At 36.1% G+C, this 18,662-nt stretch overlaps 1 protein-coding gene across 6 annotated transcripts in view; it reads left to right on the top strand.

The window, feature by feature from the left end:
• LOC111143279 (bromodomain adjacent to zinc finger domain 2B) overlaps nucleotides 1-18,662 on the top strand; it is a 313,123-nt gene that overhangs the window by 45,729 nt on the left and 248,732 nt on the right. The gene's annotated exons all lie outside the window — the stretch shown is intronic.

Genomic DNA, 18,662 nt, shown 5'->3' with positions numbered 1-18,662 from the left:
TCGATCCCAGGCCCCTGGGATCATGACCCGAGCCGAAGGCAGAGGCTTTAACCCACTGAGCCACCCAGGCGCCCCTTTAATGACAAAATTTTTATCCAGCTTTTCTTCTTGCTAAGTCATCTTCATATAAGGGCACATTTATAAAGACCTACTATTTGCTTAAGAATATACAGGTAGGGGCGCCTGGGTGGGTCAGTGGGTTAGGCCTCTGCCTTCGGCTCAGGTCATGGTCCCAGGGTCCTGGGATCGATCCAGCCCTGCATTGGGCTCTCTGCTCAGCGGGGAGCCAGCTTCCTCCTTTCTCTCTGCCTGCTGCTCTGCCTACTTGTGATCTCTCTCTGTCAAATAAATGAAAAAAATCTTAAAAAAAAAATACAGGTAGATTCCTCTTAACTTCTTTCCTTATCCGCTACTATTTTGTACCCTGAAGACTTTGATAATATAGGCTTATTCAATCATTTAGTTCTTATTCAACAGCCTAAGAGGTTAGGGAGGGAACTGATCTTTGTTTTTATTGATTGTTATTTTATTTGCTTTGTGACCATTGCATTCATATGTAGACTCATATCTTTGGAAAAACTGCCTGCCCAGGCCCCAATTCTGTTTTGACTCCCACTTTATATTTTAGTTTAGTTTAGTTAAGTTTAGTTTTAAGTAATCTCTATGATGTGGGACTCACAACCCCAAGATCAAGAGTTACATGCTCCACGAGCCAGCCAGGTGCTCCTTTACTTCCATTTTAGAGTGCCTACTTAGTGAAAGATAGTTTTCAAAATTTGCTCCTCTGCCTAAGAGCATTTCATGTGATAAGACTTTGTATACGTATATGCTCCTTACCAACCCTGCAAACAATTGTGGCCTCTATTGCTACTACTATTATTATTATTATTATTATTAAAGATTTTATTTTATTTATTTGACAGAGAGAAAGAGGGCACAAGCAGAGGGAGTGGGAGAGGAAGAAGCAGCCTCCCTGTCTAGCAGGGACCCCCAGTGTGGGGCTCAATCCCAGGACCCTGGAATCATGACCCAAGCCGAAGGCAGACACTTGAACCAACTGAGCCACCCAGGTGTCCCTATTGCTATTATTTTATAGCTCTGAAAATTCCCTAAGGAGATTGGTGTTTATCTTACCCATAATGTTTCTCCTTATATATGGCCAACTTGAGAGATTCTCCCTGGAGCCACACCCCAAAATCAGAGCAAGCCCTGATCACTCTTTGGAATCTGGGTCAGAGGTGAATGCTGAGGAGTGGCTATGCTCGCTCTCTTTTAGCTGTGGTCTGCAACAATGAATGTTTTTGATCCATGGCAAGGGTAAGAATATCCCCATGTAGTGGACCAGTATTTTCCACGGCTCTCTTCAGTTTTCATTCCTTATTCCTAACACGTTTGCTCCTTTACTTTATTGGTTCCAGATCATAATCAAAATGATTCAGGCTAAAAAACTTTTCAGTGAAGAGCTTGAGAGTCAGAACTGATGGTATATTATAGTATTATTTAGTATTTGCTCTCCTGCTTGTTCTTCTATACCTGCCCCAAACAAAAAGCTTTAATTTTTTGAAATCTTTTATCTTCTTAAAATTTTAATTCCAGGATAGTTAATATACAGTGTTATGTTAGTTTTAGTTGTACAATACAGTGATTCAACACTTCCAAATACCATCCCGTGCTCATCACAACAAGTGCACTCCTTAGTCTCCATCACGTATTTCTCCCTCCCACCCCTTCAACCCCCACCTCCCCTCTGGTAATAAACAGCTCAAAACCAAAAGCTTTTAAAATCATTTTCTGATTAAGTATTTTTGGTTAGTGGAAATTTTAGAAGTAGAACATGTTTGCTCATTGGGGAGCAGACAAAATGAAGTGCCAATGGTGCCTATGGTCCCATGAGGTATCCAACAGATATTATGAATCTTGTTGATTTAGATGTAGTCACACATCTAAATGCTGCTTTGGGTTCTGCATAACAACTTTTCATATTTCATATTTCTTCTCGCTTGCTCCTGTGACATGACCAAGAGAAGTCCTTCTCATTGTTTAGGTTTGGGACATGTTGGTGTTTAAGTCCTTTGTAGTCTGCCACTTTGCTGTCTATATAATGTTTGTAAATCTCATCTGTCTATAAGTTTCAATTTCCTTTTCAGTGATGATACTTGCTCTGTGTACTTCATTGATATATTAAGAAGTAATATAAAAAATTATCTTTATAGATTAGAAAATTTCATAAAGATAAACAACATTTGTGCTAGGGTACTATAAAGTAGTTATAGGAGACAGTATGGAGTTCTATTAGAAGATTCTTTTCCTGGGGTGCCTCGGTGGCTCAGTGGGTTAAAGCCTCTGCCTTCGGCTCAGGTCATGATCCCAGGGTCCTGGGATCGAGCCCCGCATCGGGCTGTCTGCTCAGCGGGGAGCCTGCTTCCTCCTCTCTTTCTCTCTGCCTGCCTCTGTGCCTACTTGTGATCTCTATCTGTTAAATAAATAAAATCTTTAAAAAAAAAAAAAAGATTCTTTTCCTACCTGCATTAAGCCCTTACATAAATATAAAGTCTAATTTACCTTCTTGTAATATATATTATATTGCTTATAGTTTATTAATGATTATATAACACAAAAACCAAGGATGGTATATAATGTAATGTGAGAAAGTAACACTATTTCAGCAGTCTAAATATGATTTATCTCAAGTACATTAATATTGTGGGAATGAGTTTTTGTCTGTATATGTAACTTCTAATATACTAAAACTTAGATTTTGTCCAGACTTAATATAGAACTGAATGAAGAAAAGGATTCCAATCCTTATGTTCATAATTTGTATAACCATACTACCATACTTCTTCTCATCATTACAAAGTAAGACTAATGTAATAATAATAATAATAATAAATAAGATAAAAATTATAACTAAAAGGAAATTAAGATTAAAAAATAATGAGGGGTACCTGGGGTGCTCTATCAGTTGACCGTCCAATTCTTTTTTTTTTTTTTAAGATTTTATTTTATTTATTAAATAGAGAGAGAGAGAGAGAGAGATCACAAGTAGGCAGAAAGGCAGGCAGAGGGGGAGGGGGAAGCAGGCTCCCCACTGAGCAGAGATTCCAGATGCGGGCTAGATCCCAGGACCCTGAGATCATGACCTGAGCCGAAGGCAGAGGCTTAACCCACTGAGTCACCGAGGCGCCCCTCACCATCCAATTCTTGACCTGAGCTCAGGTCTTGATCTCAAGAGTGGTGGGTTCAAGCCCTTCATTAGGTTCTGTATTGTGTATGGAGCCTACTTAAAAAAAAAAAAAAAAGATGAAACAACAAAAAGGCTACTGAAAAAACAATGAAGCAGTGAAGAAGAAAGTAAATCAAAAGTAAGATAAAGTAATTTTAAATGATGGAATAAAAATAAAGCACTGATAGACTCTGGCAAGTATCAGACACAGATGTTGACATTTTATTCATTCTGCGATTATTGAATATATTTGTCAATCACCGCACTGGCTGAGTCAACAGAAAAATTATTCATCTTGACACATGAAATGTTAGTCAGCAAGGACTGAATTCAATGATGCAAGAAGAATGTTTTAAGCATTTATAATATTAATAAACAAACATTGCTAGAGGTAATTTCCCACAAGTTCTGAATCTTAATCAAAATTACTGACCAGTTACAGAACATCCTGATGTAACTGACCCCATTCTATTTATCCAGTTTCACGAAAGGCACAGATCTGGCATTGTTCACAATTTAGGTGTGATAAACTGACAGTGTTTTGAAATTACATGTATTTTTGTATTTTACTTTTATAAGTTACATGTTAATAATTTCTTATATTCCTTAGTGTTATGAATTAGAATTCCGTATTTAGCTTCTACCTATTAGGCACAATTTTTAACTCTTTATTTACATATAATTTCAAGATGCAAAAAAGCTGCAAAAATAAGAATAGTATAGGACACTCGGTATAGCTTTTAATCCCTTTTTCGAAATTAACCTTTTTCTTTTCCGTTTTGAACCATTCTAAAGTATGGCCCTTTACCCCTAAATGTTTTGGTTTCTATTTCTTAAGAATAAAGGGCATAGTTATCATCTTCAGAAAAATTTAAAGTTTACAAAACTTTAATCTCCTGTGCATATTTTAATTTTTACTGGTTGACCAGATATTGTCCTTTGTGGTTTTTCCTCCATTCAATGCAGACTCCAGTCCAGGATCAAGCTTTGCAATTAATTGTCATTTCTCTTTGGTTTCCTTTTTTTTTTTTTTTTTAAAGATTTTATTTATTTATTTGACAGACAGAGATCACAAGCAGGCAGAGAGGCAGGCAGAGAGAGAGGAGGAAGCAGGCTCCCCGCTGAGCAGAGAGCCCGATGCAGGGCTCGATCCCAGAACCCTGGGATCACGACCCGAGCCGAAGGCAGACGCTTAACGACTGAGCCACCCAGGCGCCCCTCTTTGGTTTCCTTTAATCTATAACTTCTCTATAGCTTTTCTTTGTTATCTTTAACACTGATGTTTTTAAAGAAATATCCTCCCCCACTTCTTTTTAATTGAATGTCCCTAATTTGGGTTTGTCTGGTATTTCCTCATGGTTAGATTCAGGTTATGCATTCCAGGCTAGGATACCACAGAATACTTGCATTGTAAGTGACCACCTTTATGTTCCATTCATTGCAATTAACTCATTGAACTTTCTGCTTTCCTCTTTTACTCACTAGTTGTATTGCACACAATCAGAATGTTAGTTAACAGTGTTTTTAAAAGAACATACGGTGTTATGGGGATGGATGGTGGTGATGGTTGCACAAAAATGTGAATGTACTAAGTACCATTAAATTGTACACTTAAAATGGACTAGGATGGTAAATTTTATGTTTATTTTAACACAATTTAAAAATGTGAAAGAAAAGAACATATGGTAGACCTAAGTTTTATATTTCTTGTGAACACAATTAAGGACTAGTTGCCTGGAAAAAGTCCTATACATATAATACATCCTTTAAAAATGCTTAGTAATTGTTTTATAATTATTAACATCATTATTTTAATTAGTAGATAATGTAGTACAGGAATAAATTTTATTCTGTATATGACTCCCTTTTCCTATCATGGTGTATTGTTTCTTTTGCTTCTCACCTACAACCTCACACCTTGTAATTTGGTGTTTTAGCATTCTTAAAATGCTTTGATATTTTCTCATGTAATAGAATAAAAGTCAGCAAAAGAAAAGTTATTTGTTTAATAAATTGCTGTACTTTAAAAGAAGTAATCTGGGGCTCCTGACTGTAGAACATGTGACTCTTGATCTCAAGGTCTTAAGTTCAAAACCCACATTAGCTCTAGAGATTACCTAAAAATAAAATCTTAAAAAAGAAAAAGTTGTCCTGCTCTTAATGTTCCTGTCTTATCAAAATGCATATGAAATATAATAAACTCTAATAGTTGTTAACTTACCTTTTGGCTTGGCCTATATTATACAGATATATGGAATTTTCTTTTCTATTATGATTACTCCTTTATTGTGGTATTAAACCTTAATAGAATCATCCACATAGTCCTAAATATAAGAAATCTAAACTAGATAATTATTACTATATTTATAAAAAGTAATTTGCCATCTTGTCCTACTACTCTGTTGAAATAATTCCTTTGTACATCATGAGTTATATTCTCCTTTTTAAATCCAGTGACCTTGTCTTAGTCTTTGTCATCTCATTACCTATGGTATTAGCAATGAATCTTGGCTTTTTGAGTCAAAATTAGTCTATGAATTATTAAATCCCATATATAAAATATTTTTATTACATTTTAAAGAGCTGTCTATTGGTTCTCTATCTTTGAGATTGAGAGATTTTTAGATCCAAATGATTTGCTGCTTACTGCCTCTGATTTTAGAGGGGTAGTATTAAGAGTAGAGCTCCCAGGGGCTCCTGGGTGGCTCAGCTGGTTAAGCATCTGCTTTTTGGTTCGGGTCGTGATCTCAGGATTCTGGGATCAAGCACCGCTGGGCTCTCTGTTCAGCAGGGAGCCTGCTTCTCCATCTCCCTCTGCCTGTCCCTCTGCCTACTTGTGCTCTCTTCTATCAAATAAATAAAATCTGGGAAAAAAGAAAAGTAGAGCTCCTGGGACGCCTGGGTTACTCAGGTTAAGCATGGGACTCTTGGTTTTAGCTCAGGTCACGATTTCAGGATCATGGGATTCATCTCTGTGTCTGGCTCCATGCTCAACAGAGTCTACTTGTCCCTCTCTCTCTGCTCCTCCTTCTCGCATGTGCTCACTCTCTCTCTAAAATAAATAAATAAATTCTTAAAAAAAAAAAAAAGTAGGACTCCTGAGGGTAGTAATGTCTCTAAATAATTTCCAGAATCTAAAGCTAAAAGAACCAGTGGGTCTGATCCATGATGGTTGCTTTGGCTGTACAGTCTGTTGCAGAGATTTGAGGCTGTCTGTGCTAGGGGCTAGATTCAGGTCATTAATTAAACAAATAATTATTTATTGAACACCTATTATGGATTAAGCATTGGGAAAACAGTGATGCACAGAACCCATTTCCTGCTCTCAAAAAGTAAGGAATAATTACTCACTCTAAATACTCACTTGAAAGATCAGGTGATTATTGTAAAGCTTAGACTCCAAAAATCAGAGAGATCCAGTAGAGGTTCTAGTTCTGTTATTTAAGTATAGGGCTATTACAAAAAGAGGATTTTTGTTTTTTAATAAATTCTAACCATTTTCAATAAACCCTGAAGTTACATAATAATTTTGAAGTTTAGAGTTTGGAAGACCTAAGTGGGTTTTAAAGATCTCCTTTAAGCTGTATCAGTTAGTTAATAAAATCAAAGGATGTTCACATTGAAATACTGGTATTGAGTCCTCTACATTTTAATTACGGTATCTTTGCAAAGAGATGTCTTCTAGTATAGAGATAACTTTAAAAGTTGCTAATAGAAACAAAATATTCTTTTGTGTAAATTTATTATGGTTTCAGAGATTTGTGTATTATAAACTTTTTTAATGACTTTTTTTTTTTTAAGATTTTTTATTTATTTATTTGACAGAGAGAGATCACAAGTAGACAGAGAAGCAGGCAGAGAGAGAGAGGGAAGCAGACTCCCCGCTGAGCAGAGAGCCCGATGCGGGGCTCGATCCCAGGACCCTGAGATCATGACCTGAGCCGAAGGCAGTGGCTTAACCCACTGAGCCACCCAGGCGCCCCTAATGACTTTATTTTTAAAGTAATTTCTACAGCCAATGTGGGGCACAAACCCATAACCATAAGATCAAGAGTAGCATGCTTCATTGACTGAGCCAGCCAGGCTCCCCCAGACATTTGTTTTTTATTATTATACAATTGTCTAATTTTTATTCTGTAGGGCAGAGAAATTCAAGGAGAATGTTTTGTAAATAGACATTATTAAATGTATTAAGGGAACATCTGTCTAAAATGGCACTGTTTTGAATCTTTCTATAAATTGCTTCCATGCAATCCAATTACTGTATTTTTTACTGGCAATTGTGTCATTCATTTCTAATAAACTGAATTTAATACATTCTCCACAATCAAGATTCCAAATCTTTTCACTTTCTTAAGCCTCCGACTTCTCCTCCGTCCCTTGCAATGTTTTTTAAAACTTAAAAAAATGTTTAAAACATTGCAAACATACAGACTATAAATTAACACGATGAAAATATTTATTGCTTGCTTTAATAAATGTTAACTTTTTGCCACATATGTTTCAACTTACTTTATACATATTAAAATACATACACTTGAAACCTCATATACACTTACCCAACCCCGTTCTTTCTCTTTCTTCTCTCTATAGAAGAGAGATTTATGTTAATCACTCCTAAGAAAGTGTACATTTTTGTACCATTCATGTATATGATATGCAGCATTGTTTGGCATGTTTTAAAACCTTACATAACATACTGTACGTGTCATTTTCCAACCTGCTTTTATCACTAATCTTTGTTTTCAGATTTATCTGTATTTGTTCATGTACTGTAAGTCATTCATCTTTATTGCTGAGCAGTATTTCATTGTACGAATATAATACAGTTAAATTATCTGTTCTAATAATGGAGATACAGGGTGTTTATAATTTTTCACTGAATGTCAAAAAGATCATTCTTTACTTGTCTTTTTATGTATAGTTGCGGGAGTTATAAAGAGTATATATCTAGTAGTGAATTTATACCTTGAAATGATTATCTAATGACAAATTGCTCTCTGATGATTGTACATTAACATTCCACTGTCCTCAGGACTGCACTGTAACTTGGGACAGCTCTGACCAACAGATCACACCCACCTGTCCCTCAGTGTATCCCCTTCACTGCTCCCAAGTGGCCCCTGGGCCCGGATGTCTATACATCTGGAGACTGGGTTCTGGGAGCTGCTGTCCCTGCCACAGGTCATTGGCTTTTCTGGATAACATCATTACGGAGGGGGCAGTTGCTGTAACAAAACGCGTGCAAGTTTCCGTATCTTTTGATCCTTAATGAATTTGATGTTATTAGACTTAAAATTTTTATCAATCTGACTGGTTATTAAGTGAATCCTGATTGTTATTTTTATTTCTCCTGTTGCCTGGTTGAGTACCTTTCATATGCTTACTAGTCATCTAAGATTCTTCTTTTGTGATTTGCCTGTTCATGTTCTTAAGCAATTTTTCCAGAACTTTGTCTATTTGTTATTCTACAATTAAAGGAAGTACAGCTATCTTCTCTCAGTGCCTTGTCTTTCCACTTTGATTAAAATGTCTTTAATGTATAGAAATTTAAAAATTGTTAATTTAGCCAGTTTTTCCTTTATGATTATTCTTTTCTTACTTAAAAATCTTCTCCTGTTGTTCCAGTGAATAACCCAAAATTTGGTGTCTTAATAACAACAATGATTATGTTTTATGATTTCTGTGTGTTAGGAATTCAGACAGTGATTAGCAGGATTTCCTTGTTTCTTCTTCCATATGGAGTTACTTTCTTCCAGATGGAGTTACTGGAAGTCTAACAGCCATGGGCTGGAATAATCTGGAGATTAGTTTTAATAATCTTTGCTTATGTCTTATGGTTGATACTGGTTGTTGGCTGGGATCTCAGCATGGCTGCCAGCCAGAAAGCCTATACGCTTAATTTTTTTTCATTGATTTAGAAAATAAAGTACCATATTAAGTAGAAATGGTGACAACAAACATTTCGGTTTTTTTCTTGATCCTTTTGGGAATGCGTCTTCATTTTAATTATTATTTGTTACTATTAATAATATGTTGTCATGTTAAAGAAATTTTCTGCTGTTCAACAAAGTTGGGTAAGAGTTTTTAATCACATATTTGAATTTTACTGAATACTTTTTTTGCATTCTTGAAAAGATACTGTAATTTTCTCCTTTTAGTTCATTAATATTGTGACTAACATGAATAGCTCTTCAGAAATAAACCGCCTGGGTGGCTCAGTGGGTTAAAGCCTCTGCCTTCGGCTCAGGTCATGATCCCAGGGTCTTGGGATCGAGCCCCGCATAGGGCTCCCTGCTCAGTGGGGAGCCTGCTTCCTCCTCTCTCTCTACTTGTGATCTCTGTCTGTCAAATAAATAAATAAAATCTTAAAAAAAAAAAAAAAAGAAATAAACCTGTCTTTGTATTCTCTGAATAAAAACTGCTTAGGGGCACCTGGGTGGTTCTGTCTGGTAAGGGTCCGACTCTTGATTTTGACTCAGGTCATGATCTCAGGGCCTGGGATCAAGCCCTTCATCAGGCTCTGCACTAGGCATAGAGTCTGCTTAAGATTCTCTCTCTTCCAATACTCTGTCTCCCTCTCATTCTGCCCCTTCATGGTCCCCACCATCTGCATGCATGTGCATGCTCTCTCGTACACGCTTTCTCTCTTTCTTAAATAACTAACTAAATCTTTAGAAAAACTGCTTAGTCATGATTTATTAATAGTATTTTAGTATTCTGGATTTGATTTACCTGTTTATTTTGGATTTTACAACTGAAATTGGTTTGGTTTTACTTTCAAAATTAATCTACCTTCATAAAATGAGTCTTTTCCTCTTTATCTTTTCTCTTTCCATAATAAATAAATAAATATTTAATCTATAAGAAAACAGGTAAAGAGGGAAAAGTAAAAAAAAAATACTAATAGAAAACAAGTAGCATGATGGTAGATTTAAATTCAGTCATACCAATAATTATATTTAATGTAAATGATCTAAATACCTCAATTAAGAGAAAAAGATTGTCAGATTGGATATAAATATAAGAACCAACTATATGAGGCACCTGGGTGGCTTAGTGGGTTAAGCCTCTGCCTTCAGCTCAGGTCATGATCTCAGGGTCCTGGGATTGAGGCCCGCATCAGATTTTCTGCTCAGCAGGGAGCCTGCTTCTCCCTTTCTCTGCCTGCCTCTCTGCCTACTTGTGATCTCTCTCTCTCTGTCAAATAAATAAATCTTAAAAAAAAAAAAAGAACCAACTATATGTTATTGAAGAAAAACTCATTTTAAATATAAAGACATAGGTAGGTTAAAAGTAAAAGAGTACAAAAGATACTTCCTACAGATAATCAAAAGAAAGTGGATTAATTATATTAATTTCAGACTAAGTAGATATCAAATCAATATATATTATCAAGGACTACAGAAATTAATAATAAGAGGTTGCTTTCATGAAGAATTATCAAAACAAAAAATACTAAAATCACAGGCACCTAAAAAGTGACAGAATAAAATGAAAAACTTTATGAGAAATTTAAAATCTTATATAAAATAATTTCCTAGAGAAACATTAACTATCAAAATTGCTTCAAGAATTTTATAAACCTGAGTAAATGGATAATCAAGAAAGAAACAGCATCTACAATTAAACTTACCATCCCCTAAATAAGAAAAAATAGTATTTAAGGACTGATTGTATTTTATATAGAATTTCTCAGTTTTGAAGCTATTACTTCATAGTGTTTTGGTTTCCCTTGTTGCTGAGGAATCGTCTGTCAGTATTCCTTATGAGGTAAAATGCCTTTTTCTCTTTGACTTTTTTTTTGTGATTTCTTGTTTATCCTACCTAATGTTCCACAATTTATTTTGATGATGTGTCTAGATGTGGACGTATTTTTGTTTATCCTTCTTGGGACACAAAATATACTTTGAATCTGAGAAACGAATTCCTTCTTCAATTCTAACACTTACTTAACACTTCAAATATTGCTTCTTTATCATTTTCTGCAATTCTTTTAAGAGCTTCCTATTATATGTTGAAGCTTCTTAATATCTCTTACGTGTCTTTTAACTGTTTTTTTTTTTTTTTAAGATTTTATTTATTTATTTGACAGAGAGAGTGACTCAGCGAGAGAGGGAACACAAGTAGGGGGAGTGGGAGAGGGAGAAGCAGATTTCCCACTGAGTAGGAAGTCCAATGAGGGGCTTGGTCCCAGGACCCTGGGATCATGACTTGAGCTGAAGGCAGATACTTAACTGACTGAGCCATCCAAGTGCCCCTTTACTGTTTTGTTTTTGTTTTTTTAACTAAGTTTATTGATACATAATTTACCTGTAAAATGTACCCTTTTAAGTAAATATACAATATAATTCAGTAGTTTTTAAATATATATTCACAGAGTTGTGTAACCATCATCACTATGTAATTTTATGACCTTTTAGCACCTCTTAAAGAAATCCCATATATAAACTAGAAGTCACTCTCTACTTCCCCACTCCTCTGAGCTCTAGAAACCAATAATTTATACATTTCCCACTCCCATGGGCCCTACAAACCAGTAATTTCCTATTCTGGAAATTTCATATAAATGGAACTTTACAATATGTGGTCTTTGTGATTGGCTTCTTTCACATAACATAATTTTTTTTAAGGTTCACTCATGTTGTAGTATGTATCAATACTTCCTTTAATGTTATTACTGAATTATCTTTCATTGCTGAGATACACCACATTTTGCTTATCCATTTATCAGTGATGGACGTTTGAGTAATTACGAATACTAAGCTGTTACGAAAAATGCTGCTATGAACATTCATATACAAAACCTACACACATACAGATTTTTGTGTGATAAATGTTTTCAGTTCTCTTGGTTATATACCTAGGAAAGGAACTGCTGGGTGACATGGTAACTCAGTTTAACTTAACTCAGAACTGTTACATATTTTTCTAAGTGCCTGCAACATTATGTAATTGCACTAACAATGTTCAAAGGCTCCACTTTCTCTGTATCTTTATCAACACTTACTATCTTCGCTCTTTTTCATTTTAGCCATTCTAGAGGTGAAAGTGTATCTCATTGTGTTTTGGATTTGCATTTCCCCAATGGCCGATGATGACCATCTTTTAATGTCCTTATTATTCATTTGTATATCTTTAGATAAATTTTTATTAGAAATCTTTTCCCATTTTTAAAAAGATTTTATTTATTTGACCGAAAGAGAGAGTGAGAGAAAGCACAAGTGGAAGTGGCAGGAAGAGGCCGAGGGACAAGCAGGTTCCTGCTGAGCAAGGAGCTCAATGTGGGGCTTGATCCAAGGATCCAAGGATCATGACCTGAGCTGAAGGCAGACTTTAACCAACTGAGCCACCAGGCATCCCGTAAACCTTTCCCCTGTTTTAAAATGTTACTGGTTTTTTTTAACAAATTGAGTTTTAAAAGCTTTTAATATATGTTTTTTCCATATAATTTATTTTTTTTTAAGATTTTATTTATGTTAGAGAGAGAGAGTGACCCAGTGGGTGGGGAGGGGGAGGGGGAAGGAGAACGAGACTCTTAAGCAGACTCCATGCTGAGGGCAGAGCCAGTAACAGGGCTTTTTATCTCAGAACCTGAAATTGTGACCTGAACCAAAACCAAGAGTCTGACACTTAACCAATTCTACCACCCAGGCAGCCCCATACAATTTCTTTATTAGATAAATGCTTTGCAAGTATTTTCTTTCATTCTGTTGTCTTTCTACTTTCTTGGCAGTGTCTTTTGAGGCACAAGAATTTTACATTTGGATACAGTTCAATTTATTTATTTTTTCTTTGATTGCTTGTGCTTTTGACTTGAGTTGCTTTTGCTTTTGACATCATATGTAAGAAATTGTTGCCTAATCCAAGGCCAAGAAGATTTACACCTATATTTTTTTTCTTAGAGTTTTATTATTTTAGCTCTTTGGGTGGGGTTGTTGATCCATTTTGAGTTTTTGTGTATGGAGTGGGGTAGTGGTCCAACTTCATTCTTTTTGCATTTGGATATCCTATTGTTCTAGCACTTTTGTTGAAAAGACAGCCTTTCCCTGTTGTAGTATTTTGGCACTCTTGTCAAATATCAGTTGACCAGGGGACACCTGGGTGGCTCGGTCAGTTAAGCATCTGCCTTCAGCTCAGGTCATGATCCCAGAGTCCTGGGATAGAGCCCCACATCAGGCTCCCTGTTCCCCGGGGAGTCTGCTTCTCCCTCTCCCTCTTCCTGCCACTCCCCATGCTTGTGCTCTCTCTCTCTTTCTCTGTCAAGTAAGTAAAAATAAAATCTTAAAAAATATATATCAATTGACTACAAAAGTAAAAAAAAAAATCAATTGATTTTCAATTTCATTTTGTTTGTCTATACACCTAGCATTAAGCCAATATCACACTGCCTTTAATTGCTGTAGCTTTGTAGTAAGTCTTGAAAAAAAAAAAAAAAACCAACTTTGTTCTTCTTTTTCAAGTTTTGGCAGTTCTGGGTCCTATATTACCAAATTCCTTACAAGTTCTTACAAGTTTCATGTCCTACCTCTGTGAGGTCTTGTTAACCTTTTATGATTTTCCTATTTCCAGTTTTCTAGGAAGATCTTTCCCCTCTTCTCTTTCAATTTCCAATCTTTTTCTGACATTTTTTCCCTTACAATGTTTTTCTCTTCTAGCTCATGAGTACACTTCATATCCTAAATACTCTGTTAATCTCTGGAGAAGAAAATTTTAATTAAACACAATATTTATTCTGAAATTGCTTATGACAAATAAAATAAGAGACAAGATCCATGCTAAATTCTTAATCATTCATAAAGGAGAATCAAATTTTAGTTATTGATTTTGATTTTGATAATATACTTTGGTTTAAGTTTTAGCAAACTTGAAAGTAATAGTTTAAAAGGTGGGGCTTGGGGGCGCCTGGGTGGCTCAGCGGGTTAAAGCCTCTGCCTTCAGCTCAGGTCATGATCCCAGGGTCCTGGGATCGAGTCCCACATCGGGCTCTCTGCTCAGCAGGGAGCCTGCTTCCTCCTCTCTCTCTGCCTTCCTCTCTGCCTACTTGTGATCTCTGTCTGTCAAATAAATAAATAAAATCTTTAAAAAAAATAAAAAATAAAAGGTGGGGCTTATAATAATTATGAGGAAAAAAGCAAGCATTGTCTATATATGGAAATTAAATACAAAGGAATAGCAAAAAATGGAAAACAAACAAAAAATGATGCAAGAATGACTATACATATTAATAAGTTAAATATGGTTTACTTCTTCTTAAATTAACTTTTCACTCATTTGTTCATTTTTCCAAAATAAATGTATGTATTTTTTTCCCAACAACAAATTCCTCAATTCTCTAACACCAAGTGGGTCTCCAGCAATTTAGTTCAATTTTGACACTATTCAGAGTTAGTACAGATTCCACAGGTTAAGCCTCACTCCTACAAGACTGCCTCCACTTCCAGTGCCAGCTGCAGATGGGGTCCCCAGGCTACCTACACGTCTGCCTGGTCACCTGCAAAGCACAGATTTCTATGACCCCATCCCTCAGGACTCAATAGTACTCAAAAAAATGTTGTACCTACTATTACAGTTTATAATAAAGGATATAGATGAATATGAAGAAGAAGAAGTATATAAAGTGAAATCCAGAAGGATCATGAGCATAGGATCTTCTTTCTTCATGGAGTCAGTGTATATGACCCTCCTAGCATGTGGATCTGTTCACTAACTTGGAAGATCTCTAAATCCTATCATTTAAGGGTTTTTATGAAGATTACATAGGTATGATTGGTTAAAACATTGTCCCATTGTTGACTAACCTCAATCGCAAGCCCCTTGCCTTTCTTTGGAGGTGTTAGAGCTGAAAATTCAGCCCTCTAATTGAGTGTTGGTTTTTCTGGTGACCAGCCCTCATTCAGAAGCTATCTACTTAACCTTCCCCATGAATCAGCTCACCCGTATACAAAGGTAGTAAATTTATTTTTAGTTTTTAAAAGATTTTATTTATTTATTTTAGAAAGAAAGAGAGAGCATGCACAAGTTGGGAGAAGGGTGAGAGGGAGAGAGAGGATCTTAAGCAGATTCTGTGCTCAGCATGGAGCCTGAAGTGGGGCTTGATCTCATGACCCTGAGACCATGACTTGAATTGAAATCATTAGTCAGAGGCCCAGTTAACTGAGACACCTGGGTGCCCCAGAGGTAGTAAATTTAAATTCCAGAACTTCTGAGGTACCTGGTGGCTCAGTTGGTTGAGCATTTTACTCTTGGTTTTGGCTCAGGTCATGACCTCAGGTTGTGGGATTTAGCCCTATGTCTGGACTCTGTGCTGGACACGGAGTGTGCTTGGTATTTTCTCCTTCTCCCTCTCCTCCTGTCCCTCCTCCTACTCGCTCTCTCTTTCTCTTTCCCTCCCAAATAAAATAAATAAAATCTTTAGATCCCAGAACTTTTTGAAGCTCTGTGTCAAGAACCAGGGATAGGGGTGAATGGGTGGCTCAGTCATTAAGTGTCTGCCTTTGGCTCAGTTCATGATCCCAGAGTCCTGGGATCAAGCCTCACATCGGGCTCCTTGCTCAGCGGGAAGCCTGCTTCTCCCTCTCCCACTCCCCCTGCTTGTATTCCCTCTTTCGTGCTCTCTCTCTGTGTCAAATAAATAAATAAAATCTAAAAAAAAAAATCAGGGATATTATTTTTAATAATATTTTTTATTATTAATATGTCATTTTTTATTATACGACAAGCATCTGCTATATGTTAGATATAACCATTGCTTTTATGAAACTTGGTGTCTAGTAAAGGAAACAAATTAATAAAAAGAAGATCCTAACAATATGAGATAAGTTAATTAGTGAAAGAGATATGCACAGCATCTGATGCGGTATTACGATCACCACACTTATCCAGGCTATGAGGGATGTTGAAAGTTGACATTGGGGTTGGAGGGCAGATGGCAGAGTTTAGAGAAGGGTTTCTGGTAGAAGTTGCTCTTCTCTACACAAAAGGAGAGAAGACAGAGAGAGAAAGGGTAAAAAGTGTCCTGGAGCTAGAAATGACAGGAAAAGGCCATTTAAAGTGGGATCACTTTTCCTCCAGGGTGATAAATTGGAGAACTTTCAAAATGAGTATTAATCTACTTTCTTTTCTCTTGCCCTCATCTCTACAGTGAAATCACATTTAAAATATTGAGATGAAATTGTCCATATTCTAAAGTGAAATTGATTTCTAAGTAAGAACAATTTAAGTTTTAAAATTTAAACCAAAGATCAGAATCTTTATTCTCCATATTCTGGTATTGTGCATCACAGGAAGTTGAAGCACAGATAAAATACACAACTTAGTTTAACAGATGTGTATTGAAAACCTACTATGTATCAGACACTGCACAAGGCTTATGGTATTATCATGGAACATTTTTTTTTTTTAAAGTAATCTTTACACCCAACATGGGGCTCAAACTGACAACCCCCAGACTGGATCACATGCTCTATTGACTGAGCCTGCCAGGAATCCCTATTATGGAACATTGTTTTCTTTTTTAAGATTTTTATTTATCTGTTTGAGAGAGAGAGAGAGACAGAGCAGGGAGAGGAACAGAGGGAGAGGGACAAACTAGACCTCCCAACCTAAAGACCATGACCTGAGTGGAAATCAAGAGTCCAACACTCGACTGCCTGAGCCACCCAGTCGCCCCTCATGGAACATTTTTGGATCTTAATGTACTGACCTAGTTTCGTTGGCTTAAGGTAGAAAACAAAAAAAAAAAATTATCTCCCAGATGAATTAATAGCTGAAAATGTTGAAATTTTATATTATATACATTTCGAGATACTATAACAATAATTAGAAAAGTGAAATCATTTTTAAAATGTTGAGTCAAAATATACATATATATATAATATGTACATTTTATAAGATTTTATTTATTTCAGAGAGAGAGAGAGCAGGTGCACATGCGTGCGCACAAGCATGGCGGGGGTGGGGCGCAGAGAGAACGGAGGGAGAAGAGGAAGACTTCCTGTTGAACAGAGCACTTGATGTAGGGCTCAATCCCAGGATCCTGGGATCATGATCTGAGGTGAAGGCAGATGCTTAACCAACTGAATGAGTCACTCTCATGCCCCCCAAAATATATATTTTTTATCATGAAAAATTTTAGGTATCTTTTTATATATTTTTGTTTAAAAAAATACTAAATCTACCAACTTCAAAAAAGAAGCAAACATTTGCATCTTTTTATACTATTTCTGCCTAATATTCGAAAACTTGCTGATCAAGTGAATAATTACTGAAGTTGAGTATTAAATCTGTTTGTGTGTAATGAAACTTCTTTGCCTATTTTGTTTAGGTATATGGTAAGAAAAGGAAGAACGTAGTCTGCACATTTTGCTGTATGTCGATTATTCTTTGGGTTGCTGCAAAAACAATCATTGTTTCATCCTGAATAGCTCACTTCACAATTTTTTTAGACACTAAAAGCAGCAGCTATTCTCTTTGAAATATCCCAACTTTTATGCTTGTTTAATTCACTAGCAATTTGAGAATAAGAATCATTTTTTAAATTTAAATATCCATTATTTTGAGAACAGGCTGGGTGGCATTAATATGTAATGCTGTGTATCACTGATAATATCACAAATATAGACTGAAATTATAAATCAAGACATAATTTGTTATGGACTAGATGGCATGTGTTAATTGTTGCTTGATAAATGCTGCCTGTGCATCACTAGGTAGAGCAAGACATCATGCCAAGTAATGTTAGGGGATAGGCCATGGAAATCCTGATACAGGGAAAAGAATAGTAAATGGTATCATGAAATTCATTTACTATGGCACTAGTGAATAAAAATTATATCTAATAAAACTTAGATATTCAAGTGATTAAATTTGTTAACTCTTCATGATCTTATCCTTTTCTCCCAGCAAATTCAATATTATCTTTGTTTCAAATTCTGTCTCTTAAGAATCACATTCTTCAGGGGCGCCTGGGTGGCTCAGTGGGTTAAAGCCTCTGCCTTCGGCTCGGGTCATGATCCCAGGGTCCTCTCCTGGATCCAGGGATCCTGGATCCCAGGATCCACATCGGGCTCTCTGCTCCACGGGGAGCCTGCTTCCTCCTCTCTCTCTCTGCCTGCCTCTCTGCCTACTTGTGATCTCTGTCTGTGAAATAAATTAAAAAAAAAAAAAAAAAAAAAGAATCACATTCTTCAGAAACACACAAGTGTTCTTTTCACCATCTTTTTTACCTCAAATTTCAGTTGCTGATTGTGTCTGGTTAACTAGCTAGATGATCAGTATCTTGTATTCCCAGAACTTTAAAGGAAATTGTTGCCTCTTCAGATCAGAGTAATCCAGGCACCGGCGTATCTTTGGCCACTGGTGAAAGAGTCAAACTAGCATTGCCTTTAAAGCTCCATATGAGATTAATTAAAAAAAAATTTTTTTAAAGCTTTTC

This window comes from Enhydra lutris, unplaced genomic scaffold (genome assembly GCF_002288905.1).
Source record: "Enhydra lutris kenyoni isolate GAN:26980312 unplaced genomic scaffold, ASM228890v2 scaffoldscaffold1, whole genome shotgun sequence".
In the NCBI taxonomy this organism is placed as follows: Eukaryota; Metazoa; Chordata; class Mammalia; order Carnivora; family Mustelidae; genus Enhydra; species Enhydra lutris.
The sequence above is the reverse complement of the archived record's forward strand: the minus strand, read 5'-3'. Positions and strand labels throughout refer to the sequence as shown.